Here is a 15,796-nt window from a genome sequence, read left to right on the forward strand (position 1 = left end):
GTTCCACCACAGTAGGTGTAAGCAGCAGAGTTCCCCCACAGTAGGTGTCACGCCGAGCGCTCCGGGTCCCGCTGCGTCCCCAGAGCGCTCGCGTCGTGCTTCTGTATGCAGTGCTCCGGTCGGCACCGCTGACCGCGAGCGCTGCATCCATGTTCTCGGAGGGGACGCGATCCGAGGTGCGGGACGTGCCCGCTCTCGGATTGCGTCCTGTGTCTCTCACCCACCACGTCCTCCTTCACTGCTCTCCCGGTGCGCGCGTTCCCGCTCTCTAGGGCGCGCGCGCGCCGGCTCTATGAAATTTAAAGGGCCAGTGCACCACTAATTGGTGCCTGGCCCAATCAGTTCTAAACATATAAAAATCCACTTCCCCTTCCTGTCCTTGCCGGATCTTGTTGCCTTGTGCCCTGAGAAAGCGTTATAGTGTGTCCCAAGCCTGTGCACCTTGACCTTCTGCTGTTGCCCCTGACTACGAACCTCGCTGCCTGCCCTGACCTTCTGCTACGTCTGACCTCGCCTCTGTCTAGTCCTTGTGTACCGCGCCAGTCTCAGCTGCCAGAGAGGTCGAGTCACTACTGGGGAACACGACCTGGTAGTTACTGCCGCAGCAAGTCCATCCTGCTTTGCGGCGGGCTCTGGTGAACACCAGTAACTGCTTAGAACCGATTCCCCAGTACGGCCCGCGTCATCGCCTCTCTGGTACAGGGGATCCACCTCCAGTGTTTTCACCAGCCGCTAGTCCGGACCCTGACAGTAGGTGTAAGCAGCAGAGTTCCCCTACAGTAGGTGTAGGCAGCAGAGTCCACCCACAGTAGGTGTAGGCAGATTTCCCCCACAGTAGGTGTAGGCTGCAGAGTTCCCCCACAGTAGGTGTAGGCTGCAGAGTTCCCCCACAGTAGGTGTGGGCAGCAGAATTCCCACACATTAGGTGTGGGCTGCAGAGTTTCCCCCCCAGTAGGTGTAGGCAGCAGAGCCTTCAATTTTCTCCTACGGAGCGCAGCAGGGGTCTGCATCTTTCTTCCTCCATAGTGCAGGTGCTGATGAGTGACCTCATCGGCGCATGTACTGCGTGCTGCTGGAGGTCACGTCTCCCCTCTGTGTAGGCCGCAGATGCGGTTCACACAAAGGGGACACCTTCGGCTGTACAGTTATCCCCCAACCTACGAGGGCCCCGACATACGATAATTTCAACATACGATGGCCTCTCAGAGGCCATTGCATGTTGAAGGCAGCATCAGCATACAATGCTTTTTTATGTCGGGCCATCACATAAACTGCTTCAGCTGCTGCCCGATAGCCGGAGCGGCGAGGACACTCCGGGGACGTGATGACAGTGACAATCCAGGGCAGCGGTGATGGTTGGGAGCGGCAGGGACACGTGAGTATAACTTTCTATATTACTGTTGAACGGATCCCTCAAAGGAGTAGTCCGGCGCGCACTTTTCTCATTTTATCCCGTCTGGGCTGCAAAATAAAAGGAAACAAACTTTCTCTTACCTGCCAACCAGCCCCCGGAGCTCTGGTACACTCCGGTACCCAGGATGTAGTCCCCGGGCTGTATTCTTCTTACTTCCTGTTAGCCCGGCACGTCACACCGAGCTTCAGCCTATCACTGTCCGCCGCGATGTCCCGCCTCAGCTGGTGATAGGCTGAAGCTCCGTGTGATGTGACGGGCTAACAGGAATTAAGAAGAATACAGCCCGGTGACCGAACACCTGTACCGGAGTGTACCGGAGCTCCGGGGGCTCATTGGCAGGTAAGAAAAAGTTTGTTTTCTTTTATTTTGCAGCCCGTACATAAAAGAGAAAAGTGCGCGCCGGACTACTCCTTTAACATACGATGGATTCAAGTAACGATGGTTCATTTGGAACGAATTACCATCATATGTTGAGGGGTCACTGTATGTGTGTGTACCGCACATATAGCAGAAGGCAGTGCTGTCTGCCTGGGGATCCAGGACAAGTGTCCTGGATCCCCAGTTGCGGCAGCGGGACCTCGGACCACGTTCGATTGAACCGACCGGTCAGTCCGCCCCTGCCACCATATGTCCTAAAGGGGTAGTTCAGGGAAAATAACTTTTTAGACAGGTCCTGACTCTCGTCCATCCAGAAAGCTGAGGGCCGAGGGCACCGAGGACGTGTAAGTAGCTGGGGCACAGGAGATCCCGGGGTCCCAGTAGTCGGACCTGACCCCCTTTTATAGCCTCCCCACCTCCTCCCGCAATAAGACACTTTCGCCTCTCCTGTGAATAGGGGATAAATGTTTAGAAGGTCCAACTCCCTGGACTAAAACTAGCATAGAAAGTCACACCAATTTAGGCCATGATTAAACAAGATCTAAGTAAATGTTGAGCCATAACAATTCTTTAGGTAATTCAATAAGACTTCAGGCCACAGTTATGCATGTCTATATGTTGTCCAGGGCTTCCATACGGGTTGTGCTAGGACAAGGGTACAGAAACACTGAGCTCGAGCCAATAAAATTACATCACCCAAGCACTCCAGAACGGAAACCATTGCGCATGCGTGGGGCTACTGCCACCGCATTCTCTATACGAGGCTGCGCATGTGTATATTCCCCTCCTCCTCCCGTGGGAATACAAGTTCTCGCGAGAAGCCCGTGTTTTATTCCTACGTAATGTGCCGTGCTGCTTATGGCGGCGCTGGTGATAGTGCTGTGAGCTGTTGGGGTGAGTTTCGCTCTTATTTGGGGATTTTGGGGCTGGGAATGTCCGCTTTAGCCTTGGTTTGATACGGGCGGGGTGCTGGATGTGTGCGGAAGCGGTGGGTGTCTCGTATCACCCGGGGCTTTGTGTGAGAAGAGCTGCTTTGTCATGTCTTGCCCCGTCAGCTGTACCTGGCCTCGTGTCTCCCGCGAGTAATATACCGGGCACGTCGGCTTTGGGATGCGAAAGCGCCGTTACTGGCAGCCCGGTCTCCCCGGTTGCCCTGTGGTTTATTACACAAGCCCTGGGCAGCGCCCGCACGTATCTGGTAATGGTGCATGTAGCGGGTGGACAAAGAGTCTCACGATGCGGGGTGGGGGCGGGGATCGGGTGTTTGGGCGTCCAATCAGGCGGCGGGTGGAGCGGCTAGTCCGCAGCTGGCAGGCAGGGTGCAACCGACTGTCTCCTGGAATTGGCGCGGGGAGACATGGGAGCTGTAGTCCCAAATCGGCTTCTGCTTTTCACAGGCGTCACGTTGGCACTACGTCTCCCAGGGTGAATAGCGCCTTTATGAGGAACGTGGTTTGTGAAATGCGGTGTGCTTGTTTTCTCTCGGCGAGTGTCGCAATACACGGGAGGAATTCCTGATGTAGATGTTTACAAGGGCACCATGAACCCGATCAGCCCAGATCGCTGCTGCCTGCTCCAGGGGATTCAGCGCTTCAGTTTATTATGGATTCTGTGAGGAGAGGCCCATGTGAAGGGCTCATTACTAAAATGACATCCTTACAATTGATCGCTGTTCCCTAGTCTTTGGCTCTTGAGTTTGTTGCCGAATATAATTCCCAGAACTATTTTCATTGTCTGCACAGCCTAAAGACATAATGGGAGTTGTAGTTCTCCAAGAGTCAGATTGGGAGGGAGGGGCAATGATCTGGAATAGAAGCAATTTCTAGATCCTGAATCCAGTGCTGTTGCTTTATGATGGGCCCCAATACAATAACTTACAGGGCCCCAGTTTTTTTTCTTGTCAAGAAAAGGGCCCCAAGTCTACTAAAGAGACCTTATTGGCCCCTGCATGAATCAATGATCTGATGGACTAGCCCCAAAGAAAAGGACACAATGTCACTAAAGATTGTCAAAACTGTACAAAAGCTTTATTATAATATATATGTGACAAGGCACTGTAACTACTCCTACATAACGTTAGGTAGTGATGCCAGGGCACACAACATAGTAATATACAAGTACTGTGTATATACTCGAGTATAAGCCTAGTTTTTCAGCATGATTTTCCGTGCTGAAAAAGCCCCCCTCGGCTTCTCGAGTGAACTCTCTGCCTGTCAATCCCTTTCAGTGGTCTTCAACCTGCAGACCTCCAGATGTTGCAAAACTACAACTCCTAGCATGCCCGGACAGCCATCGGCTCTCCGGGCATTCTGGGGGTTGTAGTTTTGAAACATCTGGAGGTCCGCAGGTTGAGGACCACTGCGGCCTCCGTCATCATCCAGACACCCCCTTTAGTTTTCTACTCACCTCCCCTTGGTGGGAAGGAAGGGTGAGCTGGTCTGGGCCATCTATGTTGCAGGGACCGTCCGGTGGGGAGGGTTATACAGTACATATATATTTGTTTCGCACCAGGGCTTTGTCGGTGGTCATCTGATGGATTCAAGCCATCTTGTATTAGATGGAGAGTAGAGATGAGCGAATTTACAGTAAATTTGATTCCTCACGAACTTCTCAGCTCGGCGGTTGCTGACTTTTCCTGCATAAATTAGTTCAGCTTTCCGGTGGGCAGGAAAAGGTTGATACAGTCTTAGGAAAGAGTCTCCTAGGACTGTATCCACCTTTTCCAGCCCACGGGAGCACCTGAAAGCTGAACTAATTTATGCAGGAAAAGTCAGCAACCGCCCAGCCGAGAAGTTCGTGACGAATCGAATTTACTGTAAGTTCGCTCCTCTCTAATGGAGAGGTATTTATTTAATTCTCCAGGTCTTTGCTGCACTCTCCTTGTGCTGTGCTGAAAAGCACATTGCTACTCAGGCAGTCACTGGTTACAGTGGTGTCCCACCTCGGACAGTGATAGGCTGAGTGGCAATGCAATAAAATGACCATAGCCTGGTCTCCACCATGCTGTGGTCAATACATCTCATTGCTGCTTAGCCAATCACTAGCGGCAGGACACCGCACCAGGAAATGGAGCACAGCAGAGACTAGGTACAGAAATTGTTGCCAACAAAAAACAAAGGATGATGTTGCTCAATGCAGTTGGCATCCTGATCTGATCAGGTCATTGTTCTGGCCAGTTATCTGCTCACTTCTCCTGCATTCCTCTCCCTTTCAGGGGGCATGTCCTTGAGCATGCAGGGTCACCACTTCTTGACTGTCACTCAGTATCGGCTGTAGGGATCCAGATGACAAGCTGTAAGAACATACATGACTTAGACAGGAACTGAATATCAAATTAGCCTGTATTGGGGCATCTAGTGGCTGGAATTATAACAGCCAATAAGGCAAAAACCATATTTTAAAAACATATATTCTAGAGAATCTTAGAATTACTATATCTTTACATATCTCAGGCGTTACTGCAGCTAAGAATTACCCAGGTTTTTCATCCGCCCTTTTCTGAGTATTTATCCAAAACAAGTGGTGTTACTGGAGCAGTGGATGTCAGGTGACCACTGCAGCCAGTCAGCGGTCTTGGTGGGTATGCTTCGAACGCAGGGGTATGGAGTGCCACGTGACCTCAGATCCCCAACTAGATGAGACCATTAATAAGTGACACACATGGGGAAGATGAGGGGACAGTAATGAATGTAACAGTGAGAGATGAGGGCAACAATGAGTAACTCTAACATTGTGTGATGTCGTATCTTGCTGCCTAATAACAAATGTCATGCCTTACATTAGAGAATAGTAGGGCCAGTCTAAAGTTTAGGGTCCCAGGTCTCTGATTTTATCAGAGTATCACTATTCCTTAAGCGTGCATCACTGTGTGCCGTTCCCAGAATAGGGTGGCCTGAACACACAGCTGCTGCTGCACACAATACTGTGATTTGTTGACCTAATAATAGTTACTAGATGGGACATCTAGAACAACTGCAAAGGAATTTTTTTCAGAGGGAAGGACAGCTGTTAATGGCGTATTGGCACGCGGCACACAGCATTTGTTAGCCTTTTCATGTTGGTTCCTTTTTTCACTTTTGTATGAATAGAACTTTTTCGATCTATCAAAGCTTAATCACAGGAATAGGTTGTCACCATGGGGAGATGTATCAAAACCTACGTAGCGGTACAGTTGCCCGTATCAACCAATCAGATTGCTGTTTTTAGAGGCCTTTTATAGAAATGAAAGAAGCAACCTGATTGCTGTGTGTATCTGTATCACTCTTCCTCTACGCAGGTTTTAAGTCTCCCATCTATCTGCTTTGGCTTCATAGGAGATGCATACAAGTGCAACTATGTCTTGGCTTAGGGTGCGTTCACACGGCAGTCTGTCCCTTTTTTTTTTTTTTTTTTTTATTCCCCGTTTATGTTCCGTTGTTGCTGGTTGTAAAATAATCGCATTGATGTCAATGTTTTTTTTTTTTTTTTTTTTTGTTTACAATCCTTTCACATCCATATGCACCTGTCTGCGCTCATTTCCGTATTTCAATTTTTTTATTTTTTTTGGGACGGGTCTAGATGTGAACGCAGCCTTAGACACAGGCCCAGATTTAGAGCCCCACCCTGTGTCAGAATTTCTGAGCAGAGAACAGTCCTCCCATTGTCTGCTGCACCATGCAGAATTTCTGCAATGAAAATTTAAATTCCAGAACATCTTCTTGAAGCAATATGTGTACTGCATTGGTAATGAAGTCCCAGTGTCCATTGATTTCTTAGGATAATCTTGGCAGTAGAGAGCAGTATTTGACACAGCCCTGCTGTATTAGACAGCCGCTCAGAGTAGCTGACTGAGGGGACTGACAGATCTTTCATTTTTCACCTAGGGGAAAACTGGTTTACTAATTTTGACAGAACTAGTACTTAAAGGCGATATCACATGGAGAAAAATCTTCAGCCATTTTGCATGGTCGCCCAAAATATAAACCAAATGGAACTCGCCTGCTGCCGCTTCTTTGGTTTCCTGCTATCACCGCCCCAGTCCTCATGTGGTGTCTTCCACTTTGCACATGGTCAGCGAGTCACGCTGCTGCTCAGCTAATCACGGCCTCCATGATGTCCCACCTTGGCCAAGAATAGGCTGAGTGTCAGTGTGAAGCATCGGTCACCAGGGATCCAAGGTGGGACATCACGGTGGCCGATGATCAGTTGAGCCCTTGGTCAATGTGGAAGACGCCACCGTAGAACTGGAGCAGCAATAGTGGGACACTGAGGTAGTTGGAAAGTCCTTTTGTTTTATATTCCAGGGCACAATGGCTGAAGATTTTTCATCATAGGAGATCTCCTTTTTAACCTTCACAAACTGCCTAAGAAATTTAGTTATTATACAAAGTAGGCGCAGTATGTCTAATTCTCTTAACTGAAATGTAAGTTGAGGTTTAAACTAGTCATACGTGTAAAAATCTTCTGATTTTTGTGCCTCTGTTCCGAATGAAGGGGGGGGGGGGAGCTGCCCGGCTCCTTTGGGAGCAAATTGTCTCCCCCCAGAATAAAAGGATTCCGCAGTTAAAATGACCTGGAAAGTCCTTGTCTCAAACATCTGTTCTTGGGGGAGGAGGCTCACATACACTAGCTGGTTGCCTGTTTCTGGATAGTTTGTCCGACAAGTCTAATGTGTATGGTCTGCTTCTATTGTTTACCTGTAGTAACTACACGCCTGTGCAAATGGTTAATTTAAAGCTTACATGTCTAGGAACTTCTCTCCACTGCAGCCTATAAGGTCACTGTCTCTTTGAACTGTCATACAAGGTCTCTGCGACCTCCAGTTCAAAGGCCTCGTCTGAGTGGCCTTGCTTGAAAATATCAACATATACCTACCTGATTTAAGAAAATGCACTTTCTTTTTTTTTTTCCTAACCATAACCCCTTAAGGTTCCATTATTGCACTTTCATCTTTACCTTTTAAAAAAATCATAACCCTTTCAATTTTGCACCTAAAATTCTATATTATGGCTTATTTTTTGTGCCACCTATTCTACTACTTTGTAATGACATCAGTCATTTTACCCAAAAATCTATGGCAAAACCCAAAAAATCATAGTGTGACAAAATTGAAGAGAAAATGTCATTTTGTAAATTTTGGGGGCTTCTGTTTTTACGCAGTACGTTTTTTCAGTAAAGATGACACCTTCTCTTTTATTATGTAGGTCCATACGATTAAAATACCCTACTTTTATATAGGTTTGATTTTGTCTTCTGAAAAAAAATCGCAACTACATGCGCGAAAATTTGTTTAAAATTGTATTCGGACCCCTATAACATTTTTATTTTTCCACATACGGGGCGGTATGAGGGCTCATTTAATTTATTTATTTTTTTGCACGGTGATTTGAAGTTTTTAGTTGTACCATTTTTGTATTGATTGGACTTTTTGATCGATTTTTATCTTTTTAATGATGTAAAAAGTGACCAAAAATACGCCATTTTGGACTTTGGAATTTTTTGCCGCGTACGCCATCGACCGTGCAATTTACTTATATATTTTTATAGTTTGGACATTTACGTAAGTATCGATACTGCATATGTTTATTTACATTTTTTATTTTTTTTATGGGGGGGGGTACATAGCCATTCGGGGCTCTCAGCGGGAGATTTAAATATGAACATTGTGAGTAGCAGGGGGCCATATCTATATTAAAAGTGCTGTGGGGGGGCAACATATATAGCGCTGCAGGTGGAACAGACCTAAAACCTATATATCCAGCCCCCGGCAGTGTATTAATAAATATATGACGCCCCCACCGATGCATTTATAAATATATACCCCCTACCGACGCATGTATAATGTGCCCTCCGCAGCACTATATGTGAAAAGCATTCTAGCAGCCGCATCGGCCGGCTGTTCATTTATAATCTCCCGCTGAGAGCCCTGAATGGCTCCTCAGTATCGGCCATCCAGGGCTCCCCGCGGGGGATTTAAAAATGAAAGTTAAAACACACTACATCGCAGGGTTGCGGAGCTTGCCGCCTGCTTCATAACTTCTGATCGCATTGGGTCTCAGAAGTGAAACCTGATGCGATCAATCCCTCAGCCCCTGTACTACAACCCCCATCATGGAACAGACTCTTCCATGGGGGGTAGTAGTACAAGCATTAATGTAGTTTCCCCAGCCACCCGCAGACTCTCGCAGCCAGGGAACTACTCCCACAAGTCTTCCATAATGGGAGTAGTAGTAGTCCGACAACACTGCAGGAATCAGCTGATTTCACCTCTTCTGAGCATGCTCAGAAGAAATAACTGTTAGTATAAACAGGGGCAAATGGATGACATTAAAGGCTCATCCGTTTGCCATAGACTTCAATGTTAAAATTATGATGTCTGTTTTTCTTCTGTTTTTTTTTTTTTTCACTGAAGAAAAAATACTGCATGTTTTTATTTTTTTGTTTTTTTTTTCAGCCGTGAAAAAAATGGAAATGAGTGCAAATGGATTGAAAAAAATCCCATTGACATGAATGGGATTTTTTTTAAACAGTTGTATTTTTGCTGGAAATGAAAAAAATAAAATGAAACATTTCAAAACATAAATTATCACAAACATAATCTTAACCCCCCGAACTTCACACAACCTAACTGCTCTAAAACTGGTGTGCTGCCCTCAGCTGAACTAATAGAATCTCCATTATATTCAAACATTTCTGCATACTCCCTCAAGAGGGCAACCCCTTCCTAGTTCCCACCCTTTTCTCCCCCCTCACTTACCCTAAGCCGAGGTTCTCATGAAGGACGCATAGTCTCCCCCTTCTAGAATTTGCACTCAATCCCTCAAAGTACAAAAAAATTCTGTTAGAAACTTGTCTCCCAGGCGTCAAATTTTCCATTAGTAATATCTCATTTACTTTGGAAAACTACAGTGCCACTGTAGGAGCTTTCTCTTGTTTCCATAGCGCCAGAATGTAATTCCTTGCTGACATCACTAGATGTCCCGATAGAGAATTTTTGTATTGCTTTTGCGGTTTATCGTTATGTTGCAGCAAGAAAGATGCAGGAGTAAGCGGTACATCTTCACCTATTTTCCTGATTCCCTCTTTTACTTTTTCCCAAAAACTTCTCAACTTTAGACATGACCAAAAGATATGAAGGAGATCTCCCATCCTTTCCACACCTCTCCAACATTTCCCGTCACTATCGCTATGTCCCCTGCCTCGTAGTATTCCTGGGACCCTGTACCACCTAGTTACTATCTTATAATTTGATTCTTGCAATCGCGTACTTACAGCTGCAGTATGTACCAATGTCCAAATATTACCCCACTGTTCATCTGATAACTGAATTCCTAGATCCCGTTCCCACTTAACCAAAAATGATCGTTGTTCGCCCCATCCTAAAAGCCAGAATTTGTAAATCTTAGAACATGTTGTGGTGTTTCACCCTCAGAGCATAGTTCCTTGAAATTCGAAGCTTCCTTCCGATAAAAATCGGGTCTCGGCATTTTACGTAAAAAGGACCTAAGTTGTACGTTTCTCCAATATCCCGATAATACTGGGCCCTGTATATCCTGTACACCTAGCTACTCCTCCTAAGATGACCTAAGATGGGGGAAACTTCGGGTTACCAACAATGGGGGTCATCGTTAAATTATTCGGTAGCAGCTCTCTTCATACTATTGCCTCGGTACAAACAGAGTGTGGCTCCTACATAGGGTGTTGTCTTACTACTTTCTGATCTATGTCTCGGCACCAGGGTAAACATTGCAAAGGAATTGATGTTAAATCTTGTTCTATGGCGACCCACAGTTTAGTTTCTGTATATTTGCTCCAGTCCACAATGCGCGCCAAATGTACTGCTATATAATACCCTTTTAAGATCTGGGAGTCCTTCTCCTCCTTTCTTTGGGGCGGCTTAACCCCTTAACGACGCAGGACGTATATTTACGTCCTGCGCCGGCTCCCGCGATATGAAGCAGGATCGCGCCGCGATCCCGCATCATATCGCGTCGGTCCCGGCGCTCATCAACGGCCGGGACCCGCGGCTAATACCACACATCGCCGATCGCGGCGATGTGCGGTATTAACCCTTTAGAAGCGGTGGTCAAAGCTGACCGCCGCTTCGAAAGTGAAAGTGACCCGGCTGCTCAGTTGGGCTGTTCGGGACCGCCGCTGTGAAATCGCGGCGTCCCGAACAGCTGACAGGACACCAGGAGGGCCCCTACCTGCCTCCTCGGTGTCCGAACGGTGAATGACTGCTCCGTGCCTGAGATCCAGGCAGGAGCAGTCAAGCGCCGATAACACTGATCACAGGCGTGTTAATACACGCCTGTGATCTGTGTAAAAGATCAGTGTGTGCAGTGTTATAGGTCCCTATGGGACCTATAACACTGCAAAAAAATGTAAAAAAAGTGTTAATAAAGGTCATTTAACCCCTTCCCTAATAAAAGTTTGAATCACCCCCCTTTTCCCATAAAAAAATAAAACCGTGTAAAAAAAAAAAAAAATGTGGTATCGCCGCGTGAGTAAATGTCCGAACTATAAAAATATATAATTAATTAAACCGCACGGTCAATGGCGTACGCGCCAAAAAATTCCAAAGTTCAAAAAAACGTATTTTGGTCACTTTTTATACCATTAAAAAATGAATAAAAAGTGATCAAAAAGTCCGATCAAAACAAAAATCATACCGATAAAAACTTCAGAGCACGGCGCAAAAAATTAGTCCTCATACTGCCCTGTACGTGGAAAAATAAAAAAGTTATAGGGGTCAGAAGATGACATTTTTAAACGTATAAATTTTCCTGCATGTAGTTATGATTTTTTCCAGAAGTGCGACAAAATCCAACCTATATAAGTAGGGTATCATTTTAACCGTATGGACCTACAGAATAATAAGGTGTAATTTTTACCGAAATATGCACTGCGTAGAAACGGAAGCCCCCAAAAGTTACAAAATGGCGTTTTTTTTTCTTTGACTTTGTCGCACAATGATTTTTTTTTTCCGTTTCTCCGTGCATTTTTGGGTAAAATGACTGATGTCACTGCAAAGTAGAATTGGTGACGCAAAAAATAAGCCATAATATGGATTTTTTGGTGGAAAATTGAAAGGGTTATGATTTTTAAAAGGTAAGGAGGAAAAACGAAAGTGGAAAAACCCTGAGTCCTTAAGGGGTTAAAGTTTTTTAACCTGTTTACAGCCTACAAAAAACGGAACCAAAACTGGGACAGGTGGCTGTGTGAACTCACCCTTACAGAGAAATGACCCCAATATTATGAGATGACACACGGTAGCTGTTCAGTTTAGCCTCCCTCTCTCTATATAGCATGACCCCTAGAGTAGTCAGCAGAGCTGTGGAGTCGGTAGATAAATGTTCTGACTCCACAGTGTTTTTTTTATTTTTGTACTTCTGACTCCTCTGTATTAATATGCAAATGTATTTATAAACACTTAGAGGGACATTTATCAATGTTTGCTTATGTATTCTTTTTTTTAGTAATTTTTTCCTTACTTTTTTTTTGCTTATGTGCGACGTATTTATCAACTGGTTTCAGCCTGTTGATAATTTTCTTTCACGTAAGCAATTTTTCCATTTTTACTTTGGTAGTAGCTTTTTCTGCTCCATGTTTGAGCTGGAGTAAATTTAGTCAATTTTTAACGCTGTTGCGACTTTTTTTTGCGCAGTTGCGACTGTCGCAGTTAATAAATACCTGACTACCCGTAGTCCATTTTAAAATTATTGCTACATAGTAAATTTTAGGAAAACTTGCTTTTCTCGCTTTCCAGTCAAAATGTCGCATGAAAAATCGTGTAGTCGCAGTTGCGACAATTATAGTGAAAGAAAACCTGACTAAACCCGTTGATAAATGTCCATATTAGTTGAATCCAAGAAGCTGTTCCACCAAGTTCTAAGCTCTTCTAGCACAGAGGTTGTTGGGCAGAAGCTGCTGCCTTCTCCTTTTTGTGTGCTGATCTGCTGCTGAAGATAGGGCCGTGGGAGGATCCAGGAAGGGGCATTTATTATAAAACATGATTTCCCTAGTAGAATCCCATAGTCATGATTAAAGTTTAAGCAAAAATCTGAGTTTACAAGTTTTTACAGCCTTAGCTGAATGGCAGCAGTTTTTCCAATGGTTTACAGCTTCAGTCTTGAACGATTGACCCTTCATTCCTTTCACTTATAAAGTGTCTCTAGTCCTGCAAAAAAACATTTACTTAATACCTTATCAGTGAGAGGCTAGGTTACCCATGGGTCCCCTGTAACAGCAGAACACAATACTATGGAAAGTATAAGTATTGCCGCTCCTAATTGTGCATTGCGTGCCATATAGTGAAGCACATGAAAAGCATGCCTCTTCACGGTCACTTAACGTGTTCCTTTTTGTGGTTATGTGAGGCACTGCATGCATTGGTCTTTATTCTTACAGTAGAGAAGTCATTAATTTAGAACTTTTTGTGAATTTGGACATTTTAAACTTGCTTGCTTTTTTATTTTTTTTATTCCGATCTAAATTTAGTAGGAGTCGGTGCATTGTTTGCCGACTCCAGGTACCCAAAATTTCGTCCGACTCGGACTCCACAGCCTTGGTGGTCAGAGTATACCCATATACCTTTCCCACTTGTGTATGGGACATCTTTAGTCTTTTGCATATGTCCATGGGGCCTGCTGTAAAACATAACTAAATACTGTAACAGATTAGGCAAGATGTTAGCCCACCTACTATCAGAAAATAGAAAACCAGTTACAAAAACAAATGTTATATGGCTCTAATCACTTAAAAAACAAACTAGGATGTACATTAACTTTAATCTTAAATTGTATAGTCAGCATTTGAGCTGTTGCAGCAGGATTTGGAATAACTAAGGCGTGGTGTAATTCTCATGTGTTACCAGATTTATAAGATTGAAATGGACCTGAAGTAATGTTACATAGTACACTCTACACCTAGCACATAATGGCTGATTCAAGACCTCATTAAATGGCAACTGTCTCCTAAAAAAAAGACTTGTAAAGCTGCACACAAAGCGCACCAGGGTTTAACAACTCTAGCCATACATGTGCTGAGAGATTAGGCTGCTGTATATCCATCACAAGCTATGGTGTAAATGGAGAAAAGGAGCGGACACGCATGAGGCATTGTGGGACGCCGCATCTACGACTGTTTTAAACGACTCCTAGACGGGTTTTACAATTATTTTTTTTACTTAAATATACAGCTGTCTAAATTCTGCACAGGTATGGCTATAGTAGGCTTGTGATGCCCCACTGCACGGTGTGCAGCTTTAACCCCTTCATGACCCAGCCCATTTTCACCTTCAGGACCTGGGCATTTTTTTGAAAATCTGACCACTGTCACTTTAAGCATTAATAACTCTGGAATGCTTTTACTTATCATTCTGATTCCAATAGTTTTTTCGTGACATATTCTACTTTATGTTATTGGTAAAATTTCACTGATATTTGCATCCTTTCTTGGTAAAAAATCTAAAAATTTCATGAAAATTTAGCATTTTTCTAACTTTGAAAGTCTCTGCTTGTAAGGAAAATGGATATTCCAAATAAATTACATATTGATTCACATATACAATATGTCTACTTTCATGTTTGCATAAAAAAAAATTGACGTGTTTTTACTTTTGGAAGACACCAGAGGGCTTCAAAGTTCCGCAGCAATTTTCCAATTTTTCTCAAGATTTTCAAAATTGTACTTTCAGGGACCAGTTCAGGTTGGAAGTGGATTTTAAGGGTCTTCATATTAGAAATGCCCCATAAATGACCCCATTATTAAAACTGCACCCCCCAAAGTATTCAAAATGACATTCAGTCAGTGTGTTAACCCTTTAGGTGTTTCACAGGAATAGCAGCAAAGTGAAGGAGAAAATTCTAAATCTTCATTTTTTTTTTTACACTCGCATGTTCTTGTAGACCCAATTTTTGAATTTTTACAAGGGGTAAAAGGAGAGAAATCACCCTAAAATTTGTAACCAAATTTCTCTCGAGTAAGGAAATACCTCATATATATGTGTGTCAAGTGTTCGGGTGCAGTAGAGGGCTCAAAAGGGAAGGAGCGACAATGGGATTTTGGAGAGTGGGTTTTTGGGGGGCATGTCCCATTTAGGAAGCCCCTATGGTGCCCGAACAGTGGACCCCCCCACATGTAACCCCATTTTGGAAACTATACCCCTCATGGAATTTAATAAGGGGTGCCGTGAGCATTTACATCCCACTGGCGTTTGACAGATATTTGAAACAGTGGACTGTGCAAATGAAAAATTTTATTTTTCATTTTCACAGACCACTGTTCCAAAAATCTGTCATACGCCAGTGGGGTGTAAATTCTCACTGCACCCCTTATTAAATTCCATGAGGGGTGTAGTTTCCAAAATGGGGTCACATATGGATATTTATTGTTTTGAGTTTGTCAGAACTGCTGTAACAATCAGCCACCCCTGTGCAAATCACCTCAAATGTACATGGTGCACTCTCCCTTCTGGGCCTTGTTGTGCGCCCCCAGAGCACTTTGCGCCCACATATGGGGTATCTCTGTACTCAGGAGAAATTGCGTTACAAATTTTGAGGGTCTTTTTTTTCCCTTTTACCTCTTGTGAAAATGAAAGTATAGGGCAACACCAGCATGTCAGTGTAAAAATATTTTTTTACACTAACATGCTGGTGTAGACCCCAACTTCACCTTTTCATAAGGGGTTAAAAGAAAAAGCCCCCCAAAATTTGTAAGGCAATTTCTACTGAGTACGGAGATACCCCATATGTCCCAAAACTGTTGCCCTGAAATACGACAGGGCTCCAAAGTGAGAGAGAGCCATGCGCATTTTAGGCCTAAATTAGGGATTTGCATAGGGGTATTCTATGCCAATGATTCCCAAACAGGATGCCTCCAGCTGTTGCAAAACTCCCAGCATGCCTGGACAGTCAATGGCTGTCCGGCAATACTGGGAGTTGTTGTTTTGCAACAGCTGGAGGCTCCATTTTGGAAACAGTAGCGTACCAGACGTTTTTCATTTTTTTGGGGGGAGGGGGGCAG

The 15,796-nt window shown here is 44.5% G+C and overlaps 1 protein-coding gene across 3 annotated transcripts in view; it reads left to right on the forward strand.

The window, feature by feature from the left end:
* Positions 1-2,530: 2,530 nt before the first annotated feature.
* CSDE1 (cold shock domain containing E1) overlaps positions 2,531-15,796 on the forward strand; it is a 74,006-nt gene continuing 60,740 nt past the window's right edge. For all 3 annotated transcript variants that reach the window (XM_056558371.1, XM_056558374.1, XM_056558372.1), the window contains exon 1: positions 2,531-2,686. The gene's annotated coding sequence lies outside the window, so the exon portion shown is untranslated. The remainder of the gene's footprint in view (positions 2,687-15,796) is intronic.

The sequence above is a fragment of the Hyla sarda genome, chromosome 2 (genome assembly GCF_029499605.1).
Source record: "Hyla sarda isolate aHylSar1 chromosome 2, aHylSar1.hap1, whole genome shotgun sequence".
Taxonomy (NCBI): domain Eukaryota; kingdom Metazoa; phylum Chordata; class Amphibia; order Anura; family Hylidae; genus Hyla; species Hyla sarda.